The sequence below is a fragment of the Hirundo rustica genome, chromosome 1 (assembly GCF_015227805.2).
Source record: "Hirundo rustica isolate bHirRus1 chromosome 1, bHirRus1.pri.v3, whole genome shotgun sequence".
Lineage (NCBI taxonomy): Eukaryota > Metazoa > Chordata > Aves > Passeriformes > Hirundinidae > Hirundo > Hirundo rustica.
The window spans coordinates 24615215-24637550 of NC_053450.1; positions in this window are offsets into that span (position 1 = coordinate 24615215).

The following is a 22336-nucleotide window of genomic DNA, read 5'->3' on the forward strand; positions in this document are numbered from 1 at the left end:
GCACTAGAACAGTATTCAGTGGAGTGTGAAAAACACTAAAGGGTTTTACCCTGACCATTGTTGCCTGTGAAATTCAAGTCTGGTGCTCGAGCAAAATTTGGGCTGAGGGGCTGTGCCTTGTCTGATCTATTCTATTTGGTTTATTTGCATATTTTTCATTTAGAAGCTAAGACAAACCAAGGTTAAGCTTGCTTATTTCCTTGCTTACAGAAAGGAAATAAATAATTTGAATGAGTGTTTTGACATAAACAAGTGAGATGAACAAAAATACTGGGGGCACATTCTATTGATCATTTCTTACTCTGGAGCATGTTGCACACTGTTGCTGAGCCTTGAGGACCCTGGAAGAACCCTGGAGCCTGGCCAAGGCATGAGTGTTATTTTATTGGTTTAGATATAGAATGTGGATGACATAGAATATGTAGCAGTAAAATAGTGTGCAGAGGCTTTTTATTGGTTCAGGCACTTCGGTGGTATTTTTAAGATCATCCAGAAAAATCATTCAGGAGCAAACCCAGAGGAACAAAAACCACGTAAACCTCTTCACTGGAATGCAAAGACCGGAGAGTAACACAGAGCTGGGATCCTCCAGAGGCGTGCTCAGCTGTGGCTCAAGGTAGAGGCTCTCCACTGACTGTGCAAGTGTGCACATACATTTCATGTCATAATTTTTAGAAAGACAAGCAAATCCAGATGCATTCACAGTTTTGGTCTTCACATAGAAAACATGAGTGATCATGGTTCCTTTTAATTTACCTTGGGTAGCTGGAAAGGACAACTAGAGCTTGGTGAGATTGCATAAATGGATCAAAGTCTGGGTATTTAATTTCTAATTTCCCTAACAAATTTTTGTCTTTAACTAACATTTTCTCATCATCAAAACAAAACAAGACAAAATTCCCTTCATAAAACCATTCCTAAGACTTCATTTGGGAAGTGTCATTCCTCTTCCATGGTGACTGATAGAACAAACCCAATGTTGGCACTCCTCTAGTGAGCAGTGAGGTAAACAAAGAGCATGCACTAATGGCAAACTCTCAGTGAGATTTCAGGACATTAAACTTAAGACTTATTTCTGCACAAGGCACAATTATTTTTTGAAAAATAAAAAATAGTTAAGAGATACAATTAGACTTTTGCAAACCTGAACCTTCTAAGTGAGAACTCAGATGTCATTCCATGGAATTAAAATGAATTTACTAAGACCAGCATTTCTTTTAGACCAAGCAGGAAAAGGCAGCTTAAGAGCTCTTTAAAACATGGGTTATGTATTTTTGTTTTGGCTTTTAGATCTTGTTAAGCATTTTAATCACTCTTGTGGAAAGTCTAATTCAGGTATTTTGAACCTCAGTGTCCAGTTGCTACGCTGGGTCAAAGGGTGAAATTCAAGGGGGAAGATATTTATATCAGAATAAAGTATATTTTTCTAACTCAATGAAGACATTAAGATGAAAAAAATGATCTTTGATGTTTTGCTTAAAACACTCATTTTTCTTCTTGAAGACTCACCAACTAATGCAATTTTAAAATACAGTCTCATCAACTGGGAATGGAGAAACAAATATATCCTTTCAAATATGGCCTCTTCACATGAGTAATGAAATTAAATAAGAAGCTCAGCATATGCAGTGGCACATCAGGATATGAATGACCCTTAATTTAATGTCTCTGAAAGGCAACCATCACTTTTACAAGATCAAATAATGGAAGGGCTTAAAAATCCTTCATGCAGGCTATTTATAACACCTGAACAATGTCAATCAGAAAGATTTGAACCAGTGGGAAACAATTCCATTGGTTTTCTAGCTTTGATCACAAGAGGGAGTATTTGCAAGTAATCTTTCCTTGTAAAAACAAAAATGCTGCTTAACAGTGCAAGCAGTGGGCTTGGGCCATTAGCTGTTTTCTGCAATACTCTAGCAACAGCCAAATCAAACTTGCAACAGGTGCAATTTTTTCTTGTCTGTTTGTAGCAGTGTGCATGATGAGACCTTTAGAAACTTCATGCATGTAGTATACCAATCATACTGAACTTTTGTAGAGGAGGAAATTATAGTCTTACACTCAGAAGCAAATGACTGTGGCATAAATTCTTTGTCAATATATCAAAGTAATAAATGAGTCTTTCTTCTACTTGTATCTTCTACCTAAGACAGACTGGTCCTTCCATAAAGGAAGTTTTAATTTCTATTAGTTATAATCTTTAATTATAATTTCTTCAGGAGATAGAATGTCAAGGAAGGGAACATATGGAGTGTAAAAATAAAAAATGGCAGGTTTGGACTAGTGTGATTTAAAGGTCACAGTTTAAAGCTATCTGCAAGTTCATAATAGCAACAAAAAAGTCCTCATTCATTACCAATGACATGGCTTGCAGCTGTGTTGGTGCTGATCAGTTATCTTGCACTAAATAAAGGAAAGACAACTCAGCTGATAGAATTAAAATTACCAGCACAGTTTGTTACGTGTTCAATGCAAACATACTGAAACCAGGCTATGAATTAGTGAAGGTTCATAACTTTCAGGCAAGTTAAGGGTAATTTTTGCCTCCTCTTTCACCTGTAAGCAGAATTTGACCCACAGAGGGAAATACTGCTGATACAGTGGGGGTGCAATGACACTTAGGAGGAAGGAGGGGGGAGCCTATTGTTGTAGGAATAGAGACTTGCTTGAGGTTTCAAAGGAAAATGGTAGCAGGCTTCATAATTCCCCAATGGCTGGGTTAACCTTTTCCTTATTTAAAAATGTTACAGAACTGTTTGGGAATCAGAGGAACATAGAACAAGGGAAGAAGGACTTGCTTTAAAGCCACACTCTCAGGTAGAATTATGGTCTGTATAAATGTGATTTTTTTGAAGACTGATAGATTGATAGAAAATTTCCATGGAATCAAATGTGGAAAAATATTCTCCTGAAAAAAGTCTTCTATTTGTATTTAACCATTCCACCACAGCATCTGCAGTCTGAAGGAAGGGTCTTTGTTCAAACCCTTCAGTGCCAATTTTTCTGGCCTTCTGTGAGAGTAATTAATCATTTTGCAGTAAGGAGAGCTGCTCTTTGTGGTCAACACGTACTTTTCCTGACCGCACAGAGGTGTTTTGATGATGGTTGGCAGAGCAGTGTGTCAGGAACTTGCTTACTGACATAAGTGATAGGTGGGAACATATCAGAGCCAGTCTGAGTGGCCAGATCATGGAAAGGAAAATGCCAAGCCAGTGCTCAGAGGTGTCAGCAAGGATGGTGCCTCTCTGCCCTCCCTCTCCAACCACACACACACCTGTTGCAAAGTGCTGGAAAAGCCTGTGCTCTGGAGGATAGTGTGTGGCATCAGGAGAGAATAGGAGAGAACAGGACAGGAGAGGACAGGAGGAGGCACCAGCTGGCCATAGCCACATACCCCCCCTCCCCTGTCCTTGCAGTTGGAAGGAAGCATTGCTGCTCTCTTAACAAAGAGAAACTTAAATTGGAGAGCTTGAAATGAGTTTTAGTAGCTCTGGTTTTCTCATTTTTGTGGATAGGCTTATGATTTCATTCCCTGCTCCATGTGAGTAGCCATTCTTCTTAAAGCCTGGAATAAGCACCAAAGTAGCTGTGCTGCAGCCAGCCTCTACCTGCTCTGTCTCTCTAATGGTACCACCTCATGAGAAGAGGTGATAGGATAACATCCCTTCCTGACAAGTGAAAGTGTTCATGCCTTCCGGTGGCTTGGAACTGAACCCATTATTGCCCCAAGAGTCAAGATTCTGTGATTTTTTTGGCTTTAACTACACTGGGGAAGCTTTCAGGGAATGATTTAAGAGGGTTTCTATAAAGTCATCTTCTTTTTTGCCAACTGTTTTTTGATTTTCCCTAGTTCCCAAGCCTGATTTCTATACTGCTTCCTCTTTTAAAACTGCATGTTCTCTTTGTCCCAGGGTTGCCCTTAAAAGTGGGAGTGCAGAGGGAGAGAATATCCTTTCAGCTTGATGTGAATTGCAAAGCAGGGCTCTCTCCTTCCATTCTTAAACACGAAGGGTGGTACAAGTAGCAATGCTGACAGTGTACATTTGCAGATGCCACCATATGGGTCTTGAAAAACTAGTTGCACCGATGATTCCCTGCACATGTAGGAGACAGTTTGCATTGTTGGCATCGTCCCTGCACAGAAACAAGCACAGCTTAGCAAAGCTAAGCAGATGGCACTAGATCTGGTGCCAGGGAAGCACTGAATTAAAGGTTATACCCACCAGGTTTGATGCGGTGCCAGTTTGAATTGGTACAGAAGCTTCGGCCCACCTGCTTATTGGCCCCGTGACATCTGGCATCTTTTTTTTTTTTTTTTCTCTTTTTCCCCTTGGACTAAGCTAAATGCAGCAAGGAAAAATGTCATTTTAAAAGCAATAAATGGGATTAAAATTCTCTGAGAAAAAAGAAAACCTTACAAATACATTCTGTTTAACACTGCTGTATTAGAGATCTTGGGATGGCTTTGTGAAGATTATGTGATGGAAAATACAGGTCTGAGTAAAACCAGTTTTACGGAAGGCCTAATGGTCAGGGTGGCATACTAATGAGCTCATGGAGCTGTTAGGAGTTTAGGGCTATCAGCAGCCTGCACACAACAGCTCAGAGTCTCAGACTGTCACCCTGCATATGTTGTCACTCAGAGCAGGAGAGATCTTTTATTATGCCACCTGAGTGTGACTGGTGGAGGTGCCTAACAAACAGCAGTGCACTCTGCTAAACTTACTACCTGCTCCACTTGGATTTCTCCCTCTCCTTTTTTTTATCACCCTCCACCTTCTTTTTTTCCTTTTTTTTAACTAGTCTGTCCTTCGTCTCCACACGTTCACATGCTGTATACAAAAATAAGCTGCCATGGGGACTGTGCTTGTTGCAGAGACTAAACCTGTTTATATGTCTTCTCCATCAGGGATTTAATCCTTGCTCCCTTGGTGTGAAATGAAAGCATGCAGCTGTATGGCACTCTGGAGATGATTACCAATATAGCTAAACCTGAGTTTATACACACTATGAGCCAGATTAATCAACAATTTATTGACTCAAAATTGAATCCATACAGCAGTGGTTTTGACTTCTTTCTTTCTTTCTTTCTTTCTTTCTTTCTTTCTTTCTTTCTTTACTTTCTTTCTTTCTTTCTTTCTTTCTTTCTTATTTCTTTCTTTCTTTTCTTTCTTTCTTTCTTTTCTTTCTTTCTTTTCTCTCTTTCTCTCTTTCTCTCTTTCTCTCTTTCTCTCTTCCTTCCTTCCTTCCTTCCTTCCTTCCTTCCTTCCTTCCTTCCTTCCTTCCTTCCTTCCTTCCTTCCTTCCTTCCTTCCTTCCTTCCTTCCTTCCTTCCTTCCTTCCTTCCTTCCTTCCTTCCTGTTTGTTTGTTTGTTTGTTTGTTTGTTTTTTAAAGACAGTCTCAGACTACCTGAATAATTTTGGTAGAGAATTGTCAGAAAATCATTGAGCCAGATTTATTAAATATCTGAAAAATAGTGACAGGCATTGTGTGATTTCTAAGGCTCCATCACAGAATGGCAGGGAGGTCGATGTGCTTTATAAACTGTAGACATACATTTTGAAATCATCGGTGCTGGTTTGCAGTCTTCATTAAAAAAAGAAAGAAAAAAATGGTCAGCTTTGGATCTTGCCTTGAATTTTATTGGCTTCTCTATATCCAGTACTGATGTTTAGGAAAAAAAAGAAAAAGCTGATAGGAATGGATAAATAAGGTAATATACCTCTGAAGAAATTAACGTACCAGGGAAGCAGTTATAATGCAAGTGTATTTCACAGCAAAAGACCATTGATCTCCTCCATGCAGCAACACAAAAAATGCTGTACACCTGGAAATTGTTAGGTTGAGAATATTTTGTTAAAATAAAGAGACTAATATTAAACATCCAAATTTTCCACTGCTGACCTTTGAGTTAGAAAGTATTTGCAAGGGACCTGATCCAATTCCCTCTGAAGTCAGTGGAAAGACTTTCTTGGCTCACGCCTGTCTTTTCTTGACCTTGTTGCTGGTGTCTCTGCCTCTCACTATCTCTAGCACAGGCAACTGTGTGGTGCCATTTGTTGCAGGAGGCTGTCTCACAAGGCCATTCCCAGCACAGATAGGGGTTGAGTTTCAAGTTGGACACTGACTTTTTAAACTGTTCTACAACACAGCTTTGGCATCTGTTGGGCTATTGATTTCTAGGATCAGAATTTCATGGCTTTCAGATCTAACCCTCTAGCTTTGCTGGCTGTAGACAACAGCCTCATTGCACAAAGTGGAAATGCAAGAGCTGGATCTCTTCTGGCAAGGTCTCAGTAAGGATCAAAGTCTTGGAGGTAACTTCTTTCTTCAACTGTCTCTGAAGCAGCTTGATCTGTGAACTCTCCAGATCTTCAGTTTTTCAGAGATGAAGGTGTGCAATGGCAGCTCTGTTGGTTTTGGTTTGAGTGAGGAGAGGCAGCCTTTTTGTGTCAGACTTTACAGGTTGCCAGAGCAATTCTTGAGTTATTTCCCTGAGTTTTGATGGATGTCAACAGTGAAGTAAAAACAATGAACAAGGCTTTGAACTCTTATTCACAACAAATCCTCCTCCTTGTCTTTCCAAACTTGGGGAATTTATCATTCAGTCCAGTAGAAGTACTAGTTGAAAAGTGGGGTTTTTTTTGTTGTTGGACTTTTTATTTAATAATTTGACAAATGTTCTATTTACATTACAAATTGGTAAATAATTTGGAGACAATTTGCTTTTGCTAGCTCCTCAAATTTCTTCATCTAATATACCTTTCTCAGAATATTGTCTATTAAAAGTTTTCACTAGCATTTTTAAGTTACAGACAATATCTCATACTACCCAGGGAAAATGGTGTTGAATTAAATAACATCTCTAAATAAAAAAGGTTATAAACAGAGATGTTTATTACATATCTGTAACCAACATACAACAACGATAGAAATTTCATTAATTATTTGCCTGAATTCAGTTTATTGTCATCTTTAATGATTTATTACTATTGCAGTTTAAATTTTCCATCTAGCACAATCAGTTCCATCACTGTCACTCTCTTCACCATTTTCAAATTCTTTTCCACATTTAGTGTCTGCATCACCCTCATCTTCCTCTTTGAACTCAAATCATCATTGGCTCCTCTCATGGAATTTGAAATACAGTCTTTCCTAAACCGTTCAGAGACAACATCTGGATTTATCTGATCTCAAGTTGTCTTATTCCAATTACAAAGCTGTGCTGCCCTAGGACTTCATCTTCCCTGAAGGAGTCACAGCGGGATCACGTGCCAAAGCCATGAAGGCGACAAGCATTCTTTAACTGGCTTGCTCTCTGCTACATCAGGCACCCACAGCTGTGACATCCCGACTGGTACAACTGCAAGGGCTGTGTTCTTTGCTCCAATGATATTCTTCATTGCTGGTGTTAGATACCCTCTTAATGTACGTAGGACAAGCATTCTCCTTTTGTGTACCAGCACACCTGGTCTGCTGTTCCAAACGATGTTCAGCCAATCTTTCATTAAGTCTGTAGACATCCATCCTTGGTTTTGACACCTAACAATTATTCCAGTAGGCAGCTGGTCCTTCAGCATTGTTTTCCGCTTCAAGATCACATACGGTGGCAATTTTATACCATCTGCTAACACTGCCAGCATTACTGTAATGCACATTTTTTCATTCCCCAAAGTTTTGATGATGACAGATTTTGTGCCTATTTCTTCAATGACGTTATTGGATGGCTCATCAAAGGAAACTGGTGTCTCATCTGCACTTCCCATTTGGCTCAGCAGGTAATCGTGACCTTTATGCAATCCAATCACGTACTGCTGGAATGCAATGACTTTTTCTGCTGAAGTTGGAAGGTACATGTTGGCAAAACGAAGTCCTTTTCTTTAGGCAAAAACCATTATGACACATCATCTTTATGCACCAGTCATTACTGGTTTTGAACTTTTGCCATGTAATTTGTCATGCTTGTGCTATTTTGTGAGATCTTCATATAATGATTTCCTGTACAACAAGGGTTCTATCTTTTTTTCTTTTTCCTTTTTTCTTTTTTAGGTGCACATGTTCTGCAACTCCTCTTTCTACTTGAGCAGGTGGGATGGATTAGACCTCCAGAGATGCCTTCCAACCTCGACCACTCTGTGTTTCTGGCATTTGGTGATAGTTCATGGAAGTGCTCTTTTCAGGCACTGAATAATTTCTGCACTGAGTTATTGCATAACAGTTTCTGTTTTCATTATTTCTGTCTTGTCACATGTGCTTCAGTAATGTTATATTTCCTCTTGACTCACAATTGTTAGTTAGTACCCAGAGTTCCACCATGAATTTTAAATCTACATTGTAACTCCTCCCTTTGGTATGTTCCCTCTTGTATTTGTCCCTCTGACCTCCAATTTTTTTTTTTTTTTTACCTAAAAAAAATTTACCTAAAACTATTTTAAAAAATCACATTGGAATTTTCTGATCCACCCCATGTCTATTCTCTAGTTGCTGAAAAATAATAAATCATTGTATTGTCATCTTCAAACTTTGGACTTCTTTGGGCAAGTTTGTGGTTGTAACTAAGGAACCTCCTGCAATGCACAATCATGACATCATTATAACACAAAGGGAAGACAATTCCCAATTTTTAACTTTCTGGACAAAACCCTCTAATCCTGCTTCTGTGTAAAGCAAGTTTGGGGGTTTTTTTTGTTGGAACTGTGGTCAGATTTATTCAGAAGGTATTTTTTTAACTCAGGAAACCTTCAACACAATTTGTATATCCACTCCAGAACATCTATTTCATTAAATGAATAACTACCTGGCCCATGACCTGTGAAATCATCTTTTTTGGCCAGCTAGTCCTGCAGCAAGTGTGCCCTGGCATGGGCAGAGCTTGGCTGAGCAATGACCCTCATCCATGGGCAGGCCCAAGGCCCCCAAGGGTGCAGGCATTTCTCTGGTGTGCTGGCCACTCATCCAGTTAGTGTTTGTGCAACCAGAGGGACAGACCAGCTCTCTAGCCCATGATTTCCTTGCTGTAGATTATATGACATTTATACTGGCCCTGTACATAGACTTTTAACCTGAGTAATATACAATAAACACTACATATCCGAGTCATGTAATGCCAAGTGACAAGCAGAATACTGTTCATAACAACCCAAAATACAAGGTCTTTTCGATGCATAAATGAACCTGTTCATAAATATTTTAAAAATGAAAGCACACTTACTTGAAACTTTTTACCTTTTTTTTTATATATTTTGAAATATATAGAAGTACAATTAAATTATCTGTATGAACAAAAAGAATCCAAGAATCAACTCCTTGTCTTTGATTATAATTTCTTGAAATTAATTGCTAGTGTGGTTTAAAAATAACAACAAAATAAATTGGTAGCATCTTACATCTTATATCTACTACCTTAATCCAAAACAGCAAGTATTGAACTTTTTTTCCACCCAATGACTAATTCCAGATAATAAATTGTGTATCACTGTGAAGTGCCTCATAGCAATGGAATGTATTTAACTTCTTTAATTAAGCTACAACCGGATCTATATTTAAAAGAAGGTTGTTCCTTCATTATTTTGTTGAGTTTTATTTAACTTCACAAGTTACAGAGTAGAACTGTTTTATAGACTTTCTTTATTATTTGAATGGTAGACAAATAAAAGTGGACATAAAAAAGGTCGTTTGTATTTGAAAGTTTTATTGCTTCAGTTACAGATAGTACATATGAGTGTAAAAAGACTGTAGCCCATATTAGTTCCGCTATATATTTCTGGGTTTGCTCTTTAAATTAAAAAAGTGTGGAGGCATGAAAAACAGATGCTTTCAGCCAATTTTCCTCCAAAGTGAGAAAAAAATATATGTTTGTTTTGAGGTGCTAGAAAAATTGCATATAGGGATGGAGTATTCTGAAAAGATTGTCTACTTCCTGAGCAATTTCCTTGAAGCTGTCATAGACTACATTGCAGTTCATGGGCTCAGGTCTGAATTTTGGAGGTGAGATCTTGATACCTAAAAAAACATAGGGCTTTCTAGGGCATAATCGGCCCCACCATGTAAAGCCTAAAAAAAATCTGCATGTATGTCTGTTTCATGTTGCTTTCTGGGAGAAACCTTGAAGCTGCAGGCCAATGAACGGCTGCAGATCCGCTCCATGCTGGGTAAGTCTGCGGTGTAAGAATGCAATGTGCTGTGAAGAGGGAAATTACTAGAAGCCTTCACTTGGCAGGTCAGCATAAGATGGTTGCCTATGATTTTATTAATATAGCAGTACAAATAGGGTTTAACTTTCTTGTGTTCATTTGTCATCAGATATTATCTCTATATTCATAAGAATAAAATAAATATAGGACAGCTTGCAAACTCCTTTGTGGTTGTTCAAGTTCCTCTTCTTGATTAGTTTATTTTTCATTTGTATTAGTATCATCTCTTTTTTGTGGGATAATTTGCCCATTCTCCCCTGGTTATTTCTTAAAATGTTAATACTTATTTCTTCTTTTCTAATTTGACTTTGCACTAAGATTATTTCATTTTCAGTTTTATTTCAAGAGACTTAATAATGCAGAGCTAAAAATGAGTATAAGTGTTAACTAGAGTAAATGTTAGATCATCATCAGAACATCAGGTTTCTTGTTTAATGTGGTTTTGCATTGGCACACCATGTACCTACGTCATTTATAATCACTGGCACAAGTAGACAGTCTATAAAGTATCCAGATACACAACCTGTATGGTTTCTGCTGGATTTTCTCGTAAAAATGTCCTAATTTTCATACAATTGACATTGCTATACTCAAGCCTGACCCCTGTCAAAAGGCAAAGGGATTGTAATTGATTGCAATCTTAAAATTTGGACTTCAAGATCCATATTGCCACCACTGTTATCAGTGATAGAGTCTCCAAGGGCAGCCTTTGTCTTTGAATTTTACAAAGCTTTGATGCAAATTGTAGCATGCTTTTCATTTTGTGAACAAGGACATTTGAAAACAGGACATGTAGGGAAAGAACTTAGAGTCACATCTCAAATACACCAGCTGAAGAATTAGAAGATAATGCCACAATGCAACATACAGGAACGCAAATCAGTGTATCAGCCTGTATTAAAAATCAGTCCTCCTTCCAGAATAGTCATACGGTGGTATGACACCCACCATAGTGAGCTGCTTCTTTGAGTATGCAGAAAAAAACCCTGAGGAGGACCAGCACATCTCTTTGAGATAACTTAAGGCAAACAAATAACTTTGTGGAAAATCAAAGAGGGGAGAATAGCAAAAAATTAACAACATTTAAATAAAATAATATATCCATCGACAGAAACAGAGATTTTAAACTCTCTTACCTAGACCATACATTGCTTCTTTCCCTCTCTAAACATTCTTGTGATATAATAGCTGGAAAAGATTACTTTTCAAAGACACATGGAGGAATGTCTTCTAAAATCTGTTTCAGTTTCCAGTGTAGCATTTTGTTCAAAAAACCTGAAGGAACATTAGCAGCAGTGATGGTTTCTCCTTGGAATCCCCAGACAATGAGTGAGCAGGGTTATGCCATTCAAACAGTATTGATACTCAACTCACATGCTGCTTATTAAATATATGTAACACAATGGTGACAAAATTGAAAAGAGAAATTATATGATGAATGTTTTGGAAAAAAGATGGCTCCTTTTTTTTTTTTTTCTGTGAAAACATGCAAATAGAATTATGTGCTTAATTATTCATACAGCTTTAATAGGGGCAGAAATTCAAAATTCAGAGGAAATGCCTACAGTGTCTCAACAGCAAGATTAAGCAGCATCCATCAAATATAAAACTGGCTGTAAATATAATTATCTCAAATGTAATTTGACATTGAAGTAGTTCTAAGGATCCAGGACTTGGTCTGTAGTCAGCAATGGCAACTTTTCCATGGTTCTTCGCGTGACAATCAAAGTACCAAGTAGAAATGGCCACCACAAAATGCTTTTGACATAACTACAGGTAAGAGATAACTAAGCAGTGACTGCCATTATCAGAGTTTCCCATGCAAAAGATTCAGCATGCTCTTGAAAAGTATCTGCCGTGTGACTACAATGTCGCTAAGTTATGACAAGGAAATATCTGTGATATGACAGTGGCATCGTACAACTGTCAATATAAAGTAAGTGCGATGGGATTGCTCTGTGCTCTGAAGCAACTGTCATGTAATGGGGCTGTGACTAGGCTGTAATAGCAGTGTGACTGCAACGTGCCAGCAGAGTGACTGATAGGTAACTCCTGGAAGAGACGGTTCCCAAGTAAAATTGGCTCTAATCGTTTTGAAGTGCTGTGGACCCCATTTGTAGTGACAGCACTGCCCATCAACTTTGGTGAGCTTTTAGTCAGTATCTCGTGAGAGACCAAGGCAGTTTGATGCCGTACTTCTGGCAGTCTTAGTGTTATTCTGAATAAAATATTTCGATATCTGTTCAGAGTTGCAGTGTGCCAAGGGAGCTGACTCTGGGTATAGCCTAATGCACAAATGCCCCTAAGCCAAAGATGGGCAGCACTGGCCAGTGACCCAAACATGGGGTCAGAGTGGGCTCCCTGGATGTCACAGCAAGAGGTCTTACCCCTGGACTCCATAGAACAGTGTTACCCTATGGTAAGCAGAACAAAGACCTCTCTCCTAAGGAGGTCCCCACCATCTACGAGCACTTTGGACCTGACCTTGACTTCTTGACCTCTCTGCTGGTCAGCCCCTTTAGCTCCCCAGAATTAGACCTCCACAATGAATGTTATGGGCACTTGGCAAGTAAGGAGAGAAAATATGGCAAATTAATTAAGAAAAAGGGAAGAATTATTATATTCATTTCACAGATGGAGATATTGATGTTCAGATTAATTGATTTGCCCTGAAGCCATGCAGCATGTCATTAGCAGCCTTGTGAATATAGTAGTGTTGCTTGAAAAATGGTTTCTGTGGATAATATTCAATTTTCTATTATATCAATGAAGAAACCTATTTCTCTAAAGAAGAAATATATTTTTTGCAAAAAGTAAGCCAATAAAAACTTTCCATTATTTTAACCTTTTTGAAGTCTTTGTCTCCTCCCCTGCCTCAGATTTTGTGGTCTTTCAGTTTGCTTAAATCAGATTTGGAACACTACAGCTAAAATGAGAAAAAAAAAAAAAAAACAACTAAACAAATCAAAAACAACAGAAGAAAGATTGAGACTGCTGATGTGCAATTTACACTGAATTTCAAAAAAATAATGTAGTCAGATTACTGTCCTCTTGCATTCCCACCTTCAAGAATCCCAAATATGTTAGTCCATGTAATGGATCATTGGTATGTATGTCATTGTATTCAGGTCACAAATCAAACCAACTGTGTTGGAAAGGAATGCAAACATCACTCAAGTGGAGAATAATATTTCATACTAAACAAAGGAGGACAGGAATAGGAGTTTATCCTCTCTGAAAATGGTTCTGTTTCTGCATACCAATGCCGTCTATCAGCAGAAACACCTGCAGCCACCATAAGGTCCACCTTTCAAAGGGAACGTTTTCATCTTTTCCCTTTTTCTTCAATATAAAGGAGCAAAATAAGTATACTGATGTGCAATTAATTGTAAAGGCTCACTGCTGAAAAGATTTACTTGTGGTTCAGCAGTGTAATCATCTGTTGGGCATTTGCTATAAATCATGGGTGTCTGCTGTTGTCTCCACTAATTGGTACACTAACTTATTATTAAGTCCCTTAAACATTATACAAGATCTGGGCTGTGCACAGAATTACTGGGGGAATAAGAACACTTGAAGTTTTACTGCACAGCTACAAAATGTACAGTTAATATCTGGACAGTTGTAAGGCATAAGACAAGATGGAATATATATCCTTTAGTAAGTGCTCTACCCATCCATAATTATAAAAGCCCTTTATTTTTCAGCTTTCAGTGTATCTGTTCAGTCACTCAGGCACCAAATAAAGATTTCAAACACAATAATTCAAAGCAACTGGTACAGTAGTAAGTGAAGTTTTAAACAACAGTAGACAAGTTGATTAGAGCCTTTGGAGATGCATGCCCTGAATAAAGGTTAACCTTTGTGAACTCTGAATACAAAGCTTTCAGATGAATTTTATATGAAATCTGGTGACAAAGAAAAGCACTATTCAGCAAGGGCTGATTAATTGAGTTACACTTCATTGTAAACCCCTGACAATGATGGAAAATAAATTTAGCAATGCGCTTTGTAGCCATACATGTTGACGAGATCTCACTAAAAAGCAAGAATCAGACCACATAAAGGCCTCTTTGAATACCTCTGAAGATAGTCTGGTGAGTGAAATGTAAAGCTAGGATTTACAAATATTACATAAGTGAACACTGTTACTGCACTCAGGCTGAAAAATCCTGTTCAAATCCAATAAGTGGTTTAAGATGTGTAAATAGAGGTTTCTGCAGGGAGTCAGGCATTAGAAGCCACCTGGAGCATGTGGTAAAGATTGTATCCATCAATACAGCAGCTGGGCTGAAATTATAAAGAGAGCTGCTTTCCATCACGCTTGTTTTAATGCATACATTTCTCCTGTCACTAGCACCCCAGGAAAACTACTAACTACAAAAATGAATGGTACCCATTACCTGATATTCATACTTGTGACAACAGAGACAACAATCACAACACAACAGTAAGCAAAAAAACTGATATCCAAATTATTTTTAAGTTGTTGCAGTGGATAGATCTCGTGAACCAGTTGGTAATATTTTAATAGCACTGTAGGTTAGAGGAATGAACCAGGCATCTGGCATTCAATCCAAAGTTTCCTTCTGCTCCACACATTCCATCAAATCATACACCAAAGCAGTTTAAACAAACCAAGATTAGTAAAAAATTGTTCCAAGAAGGGGAATCCTATGTAAGGTTCAGTTGTATGCCAGCACCAGGGAAAATTTGACATAGGTTTTCATTGTGATTATCTAAAACCAGCACTGATTTACTATAAGTGTGTTCCCAATGCATAAAGAGCACTTTTTAACCCTACATTAGTGGTGGACTGTCTGAAGAGGCGAAGTAGGCAGCTGTTTGCCTGAGGTAGTTGCTCAGGGCATCAAAAATTCCTCTGCAGTTTCCTTCCCAAGCTGGCAACAGTCATGGGTGAGGGAAACACAGTCTTCAAATTACAAAAAGTTACAATGAAAGCAACGTGCAAGTGTCACTCCAAAACAGGAAAGGAAACTGTTAAATTTCTCCCTGTAAAGTCAATGTTAAAAAATAATAAAAAACAAGCAAGCCATATTGCATGTGTAGGGACAGACTGTGCCACTAAGCCACAGGCCCAAGCCGTGGGTGGTGTGGAGTAGCATTGTTCCCCAGCAATTAAAATGAGCATGCTCGCCACACAAAACTGCAATGTGTTCCTTCCTCTGTGAGTTGTGCCCTCCTTCTGCCCTCCTTCTGCTCCCTGACACAACCAGCCACAGCAGTGAGCCGAAACTCTCCTGCGTTCCAGGAAATTTGGAGGACTGCAAGCCTCACTGTCATCTCATCGCAAATCTAGGAGATAAACAAAAATTAGGTGTTCCCTGAATGATTTCTGTCCTTCTTCCTGTGCATCAGTTCAAACATCAGAACTGCCAGTCCTGTATTTAGGTTATTATCTTATTCCCTGTGGATTTTGAAGGAATACATTAATACCGATTCTGGGCATACAGCAAGAAGCAGGTTTGCAGCTGGATGGAGGAGATGTAGGTTGTGTAGTGGTTCCCATGCAGACCTGATACAGAGGGTAGGGCAGTTGGATATCAGTCCTCCATCCCAGATCTCACAGGTGAGCAGCAGCCACCTAAGGAGAGAGGACCACATTGATTCCTTACCTTTTTTCTTGCCTTATTTATGGGTGATTATGTTTCTTTTTAGTTGTTTATGAAGGCAACAGCAAGTCTGTTTTTAAACTTCACCAGAGTGTAGCTTTTCCATCAGTTAATACATCATTGCATATGAAGAGAGCTGATAACAGCCCAAATTCTTTCACCATTTACTTTGCTGTGCAGTTTATTTTCTCAGTAGCCAGCTTGATTTAAATGTATTAATGAGGGTGCCACAACCTTGCTCTGAATGATTAGTGGGCCAAACCAGCTGAGATGTTTTAGGTGTTCTCCAGCATACCTGAGCTAACATCAGAGATAGGAATCACAGGCACTAAGTTGCTACATGAATAATGTCCAGCCACATCCTGCATGTGTACACAGATATATGGATTAACTTCCTTTGGGCTCCCTCCAGGCCTCATGCCTTTTGTTCGATGGCTCTCACTCACCCCAACCGCAATGATAAAGCTTTCCGTCCCTACGTTACTTTCTAGAAGTATTTCTTTCTGAAGTATTGATGGAGGAAGGGAGGGAAGAGAGTATTTTTTCCTATGTCCTTGTGTCCAATCTGTAGATCCTTTCACTCAGTAGAACTCTGTCCCTCTTTCTGCTGCCATGGTGATTCAATGAGTCTGAGATTATTTTGCTAAATCCGCCTCTCCCAAGAGACAGTGGTTTGATTCTTGGTATTCTTAGGTCAAGAATCGCATTAGCTCAGGGTGAAATTGCTCACTGTACATGGAGGTGAGTTTCAAGATCTTGTGGCAAAGCAGCAAAAAGGACTTGCTCTTGACTCTTGTGATAGATGTCATGATGCTGCCAAATAAAAGCAGTTTTGCTCAAAGAAAACTCAGAGTGGTATTGCTGCAGCCAGGGACAAACCAGCAGTGGTGCAAACAGTCTACCCACAGAGGAAGAATACAGCACGATAGCATCAGGCATAATAAAGGAAGAGATGGCAGGTGAATGACACGCTTATTTTGCGTCTTTGAAGCCATTTAATTTGAGACGAATTGTTGTGCGATAGCTACTCGGTAGCCCAAAGGCAGAAGCACATTTATGCTGCGCGTATCCATGACTTGTGTTGCACAAACAGCAGTATAAAAGGCCACTGTTCTTGGTTTGCATGTGCACACGATTAGGTCCATTCACAAATCCACTTTATCCTGCCCTGTTATTTATGTATACACTAGTCAGCTACACAATGCAGCACATGGCTCTTTCTGAGCAGGCAGTCTGAAAGCCTTAGCCTTCCTATTTTGAAACAGAACTGGATAAAAAGCAGAATTTTTAACCACAAGGAAAAGAGGATTCAAAAATAAGCATTCTATTTTGAAATCTAAAATATTAGAATACTACCATAAATTGAGTCATTTTCCTAAGAATTATTACAGAAGGCTGTGGTAGTTATGTCATTGTTATGTTTAATACTGGAAATATTCAATAAATATTTTCAAGACGATAATTTATTACTATTAGGGAAGATATACTAAGCTGAAGATTCCATAGAACTAACTCTTGTGGATCTTTGTTTCTCACCATGAAAAGTTCAGTAAAATTTGTTTTACCTATAGCTAACTTGAAATGCTCTCAATATGAAACTTCACATTGTGGCTTATTCATGTTTCAATATCTTACAGATCAAGCTTTATCTAAAATCTTCAAGACACTTTGCATGCAATAGCTAGTGCTACAGTCCAGTGGAACTTATTATCCTACCAATTTTATGAAGAGTTTTGACTCTGAAATCAACAGAGGCTGAACTGCTTCTCAAATTGAAGCTCATTTGGGTGGTTTTATTCATAGCAGTGGTTTTCTATAGTTTTATCTTTAAATTCTGCCACCAGTCCTGCATGAATTCAGGAAACACCTTACAACAATCAGGGTGTGTAAAAGAGCGGTGACCTGATCAGCTGCTCACCTTTACTTATGTTGCCATACTTGCATACTACTATGAAAAGGATATTACAGAATAGGCTGCATTTCAATTTATAGTAACAGTTAGTCTACCATATCTGGATACGTGCAGGCTTTTTCTTCTGTGACCATGAAGTTTAACTTCTTCTATATGAGTGCAGAATATTGCAAGGAATTTTATTTCTTAATGTTCATGTTGTGCCCTGACTTGTTCGACATGATTTCTTTTTTATGTGTTATTTTTAGCTGCCAGCCCTGTAAATGCAGACTTACCAGTAAGTAGAGTTCAAGTTCACTCTCAAAAAAGCAAGGCTTTTAAAAAATAAATATGTTGTCTAAATGTGAATTTCAGGAAAGAAAACATTCTCAGATGAAGCAATGTCAGAGGTTTTGATTGCTGTGATTTAGAAAAACATAAGGAAAGAAATTGGTGTAATTCTTTTCACGGAAATTTGTAATTTTGTTAAAACAGTTAAAGTCATTAATTTGTGAGTAATTCAGAGTTGCAAACCAGATTTACCTATATATGAGAATACATACCTGAACTCTCAAAGGTAATGGTGCTGTGGGTTGTTTGTCTTGGAAATACAGTTTTTGGTCATAATTTTTAGTATGTACATATGTTTTTTCAGGAAATATTGTCTGTTTCTGCTATTCTCAAGGAAAGTTAACAGAGAAAAACTGACACTACTGTCTAGCCCTGGGAAAGTTATTAAGGGATTAGATTCCCTTGTCTAGGAGCATGAACCAGCTTTCACATGGGCTGTGGTGCTGCTGTACAGAGGGAACACCATGAGTCCATTCTCCTGTGAATCTGCTGCCCAGCATTAACTGTGGTTGATACCCACTGTTACGCAGCTTGACAAGGTGAAAACTACAAATGCATTTCACAGTGAAAAAGACAGTTCAGAGATCCATAAAAGTTCTTGATGGCTCCACCTTACACACAGGGAGGACCCCAAGCAACTAAGTCCAGATTAGATTCACAGTCCCAAAATCCAGAAAACTTGCAAAAGAGAGGGGAGGCATTGTGTGTAAAATATTAAAATGTAAACCTTTGGACTAAACCTGGAGATTTGAGGCTGGAATATTTACCTAAAAGTCAGCTTCTATCATACAAATTTTGGTCATTTTACATACCAAGCTAGGTGGGGAAAAGATGATCAGAGAGGGTTTTTTCTGTCATGTGAATAGCCTTTTGCCTGAATATTGAATGCAACAAACCATTTCCTTCTCTCATCCACTTTCCTCCCTCACTCGCTTAAGTGCCTAAATTAGGCTACATGTGAGCAATTGATGGATGGCTCGGAATCTTGACCAGAAATAAATCTTTTCTAGGCCTGCTTGTCGTCTTTTCCCTGTGTCTCCACTTTAGGAAGCTGTTTGGGGAGAAGGGAACAAAAAAATAGTTCCTCAACCTGTAGACTTTGCTCTTAGAAAAGCCTTCTTCTCCTTCTTTGCTGCAATGAGATTGATCTGAATTTTTATTTTTCTCTAATAAAAAGTTGAAGATGGATAAACGTAACCTTCTCTATCATGAGGGAATTCGTATAAAATTTTCTGTGCCTGGATCAGTTCCAAAGCTGCCATCTCTGGATTAATGGTTCTACCTGAGCTGAAAGCAGTGCTTGTAGTGCCAGTAACACAGGAGCTGAACCAGTATGAACTGTAGCATCAGTAAGCCACCATCACTGCCTTTGCAAGTAGCAGTAAACATTTTAATACTTGTGCCTTTGTCTTGTCATGAAAATGCTCTTCAAGAATGTGAATGATCAACTTGATGTACGTTTTAAATCAGGAGGCATTTTATAGCCGAAGGTATGATTCTACTCAGAAAGGAAAAAAAAATCAGTCTTCTTACTAGCAGCTGGATTTTTTTTTTTTTTTTCATTTCTGTTTGCGAATAATTTCAGTGTGAGCATAGCCAATGTGGATATGTCTCTCCTAAAATCTGTAGTATATAGCAGGATGGGTAATTTTATGTGTTAGGGATTCTGTTTGTTGGGGAAGGTTTGACAGCCAGGCATGTTAACTTCCATTGAAAAGCTCAAATTCAGGTTAGACACTGGTGTTGAAAGTGAACAGACGTATTTGAACTGCTCTTAGATTGATGGAATTCTGATTTTTCAAAATTGATATTTTTCTTACTCCGTGTTGCCATGCCAGAAAGAGTCACCATGAGTGAACTTTGCATGGGAATTGCTCTGACATTAAAAGGTCCATTTGTTGGATTATGCTTTGTCTATTGCAGGATTTTACACAAATTTCTATATGTTGAAGACACTAGAAATGTAATTTTGTGTGCTTCTATATGTACGTTTTAACTGAACAAAGATTCTATCTCTATCTCAAAGCTCAAGATATTTCTAAGGTATGTGGTTTGCTATGTAAGTGCAAATTTTCTGCCTGGACTCCCTAGTCACTCATAAATGATACAGACCATAGTACATTCTGATTTTTCCAACAATATCTCCTTTTTGAATTTATCCATTTTATTTTTATCATTCACAGTGAATTGGCAAAAATTAAAGCTAAAATAAATATGTCCTTTTGTGAGGAAAAAAAATTTTTTGGGGAAAAAGTGCAACTAGGATGGACTAATTTCAATTTAAATTGTGTATCTGATCCATACATTTGGTTCTATATTAAAGTGACAGCTTAATTGACAGTTGTGGATTGATCTAATTAAATCTAACAAGGATGATGAGCTTTTTTAAGTTGGCATGTGGATACCAGCAAGTTACATGTGTATATATTAAATATTAAAGTTAATGTGATATATTAAATATCTTGAAGCAGAGCAAATATGTCTTTACTGTGCATCTGCTGCCCATGTAGGAAAACAATATCCTAAAATATTACAAATGTGCAGGAAAAATTAACCTCTTTTTCATATTTATAAATTATATTTTATTAGCATAAATATCAGCTTCAATTTTCATATAGGGCTTGGCCAATTTTATGTATTTTAAATAAAAACTAGTCCAAGAAGATGAAGATGATGCACTTAGAGTTCCTTATTTAGAACAATGTTGTTCTCCCATTGAGGAAGATTCTGTCAGTGTTGCTCCCTGAAAAAGTACATTTTCTGTCTGTAGCACTGAATTCATTGAGGTTATCCTTGTATTTAGATTGGTTTTCTCTTTGATTATTTATCTGTGAAAGATGTAGACCTTCTTCACTGATGATAAGTACTGCAAAGTGCTTATTGTTGTCTATTGCTGAATTTACTTCTTCTTCCATCTACTTTGATCCTTTTGTTCACTCAAGTATTCACAGGGTAAAAATGCCTCAATGAGACGAAAGTCAGGTGAAAAAATGTAAGGGTTATGTTCCAAGAAAACAATACCAGTACATTAAAAGAAGCTGAGAATCAGAGAAAAGCTTTATAATTTAAAATTAGCCCAAAGCAACAGTGGTATGCTAAATATTATGCAGCATTTAGGTGGTAAATCCTTGCCATGTTTGTTTTCTGTTGCTCAGTACTTATTATCTATAATAGTGTCATTTACCCCCCTTCCCTTGGAAAAAAAATTGAATAAATAAAATGAATGTGTATGCACATTTTTGTGTATAAGTGTGTATATCAATGCACTACAATGTACATACCTACGGAAAGAAGCAGATTCTGTTCTCATCTCTACAACACATGCTCAAGTGATTCTGAAGAAGATATCCTAAGCAGAGCTTCTGCATGAATTTGCCTTTTAAGGGGTTTGGCCTGAGAGAGATTTTTCATGTGCGCTCAAAACTCGTCACTCCAACTGACATCATCAATAGTTTTGCTTTGAGCGTACAAAGAGCAAGATAATGCCAACTAATAAAAAAAAGTGGTCTCAAAGGTCTTAGGCTGTGTACTCTGCATCAGTAGACACTTTAGGATTGCTATCCATGCCTCATGTCCCCAGCTGAAACATAAAGAGTAGCCACTCCATCACTTCACAAGGCTGTTATGAAGATAAGTGTGATTAAACAAGATTCGAATAACGTTGTGACGAGCACTGGAGAAACGTTAATCATTCTGATTTTCGAAGGCTGTTTGAATAGTATGTGTCAGGGGGGTGAAAATGGGACAGGAGGAAGAAGAATGGCTAGCTGTTCATTAACTGAGAAAGCATGATCTTCTTAGTGTCCTAAGTGAAATCAGGATGCCATGTAAAAATGGTTTTTGATGAGGTTATCAGAGACTGTATTACTAAACTTACAGAAAATGTATTTTCTAACTTTTAAGTGCTTGACTTTCTAACCAGTATTGTGATATTCAACTTGTTTTTTTAAAAATCTGCTTATATTAGAAACAGTCAATTAATTTTATTCTCACTTTTTCAAATTTGTGATTTGTAGAAGTCATATAACATTATTATAAGTATCTTGCCCCCGATACTTCATAGTTTTGCTCAGTGTCTGGTAAGTTATCCCAGTCAAGCATTTCTTGCCTCATGTATTAGCACAGGTTATCACCAAGGCAATTTTTCTGAATCTGTTCTTGAAATTTACTCCCTTTTGAAGATGAAAGAAAGGTTAGTTTCCCAAAGTTTTTGTTTCTTCCCTAAGCATCAGCAAGGTTATCTCTGCAAAGTCTCCCTGTGGTGG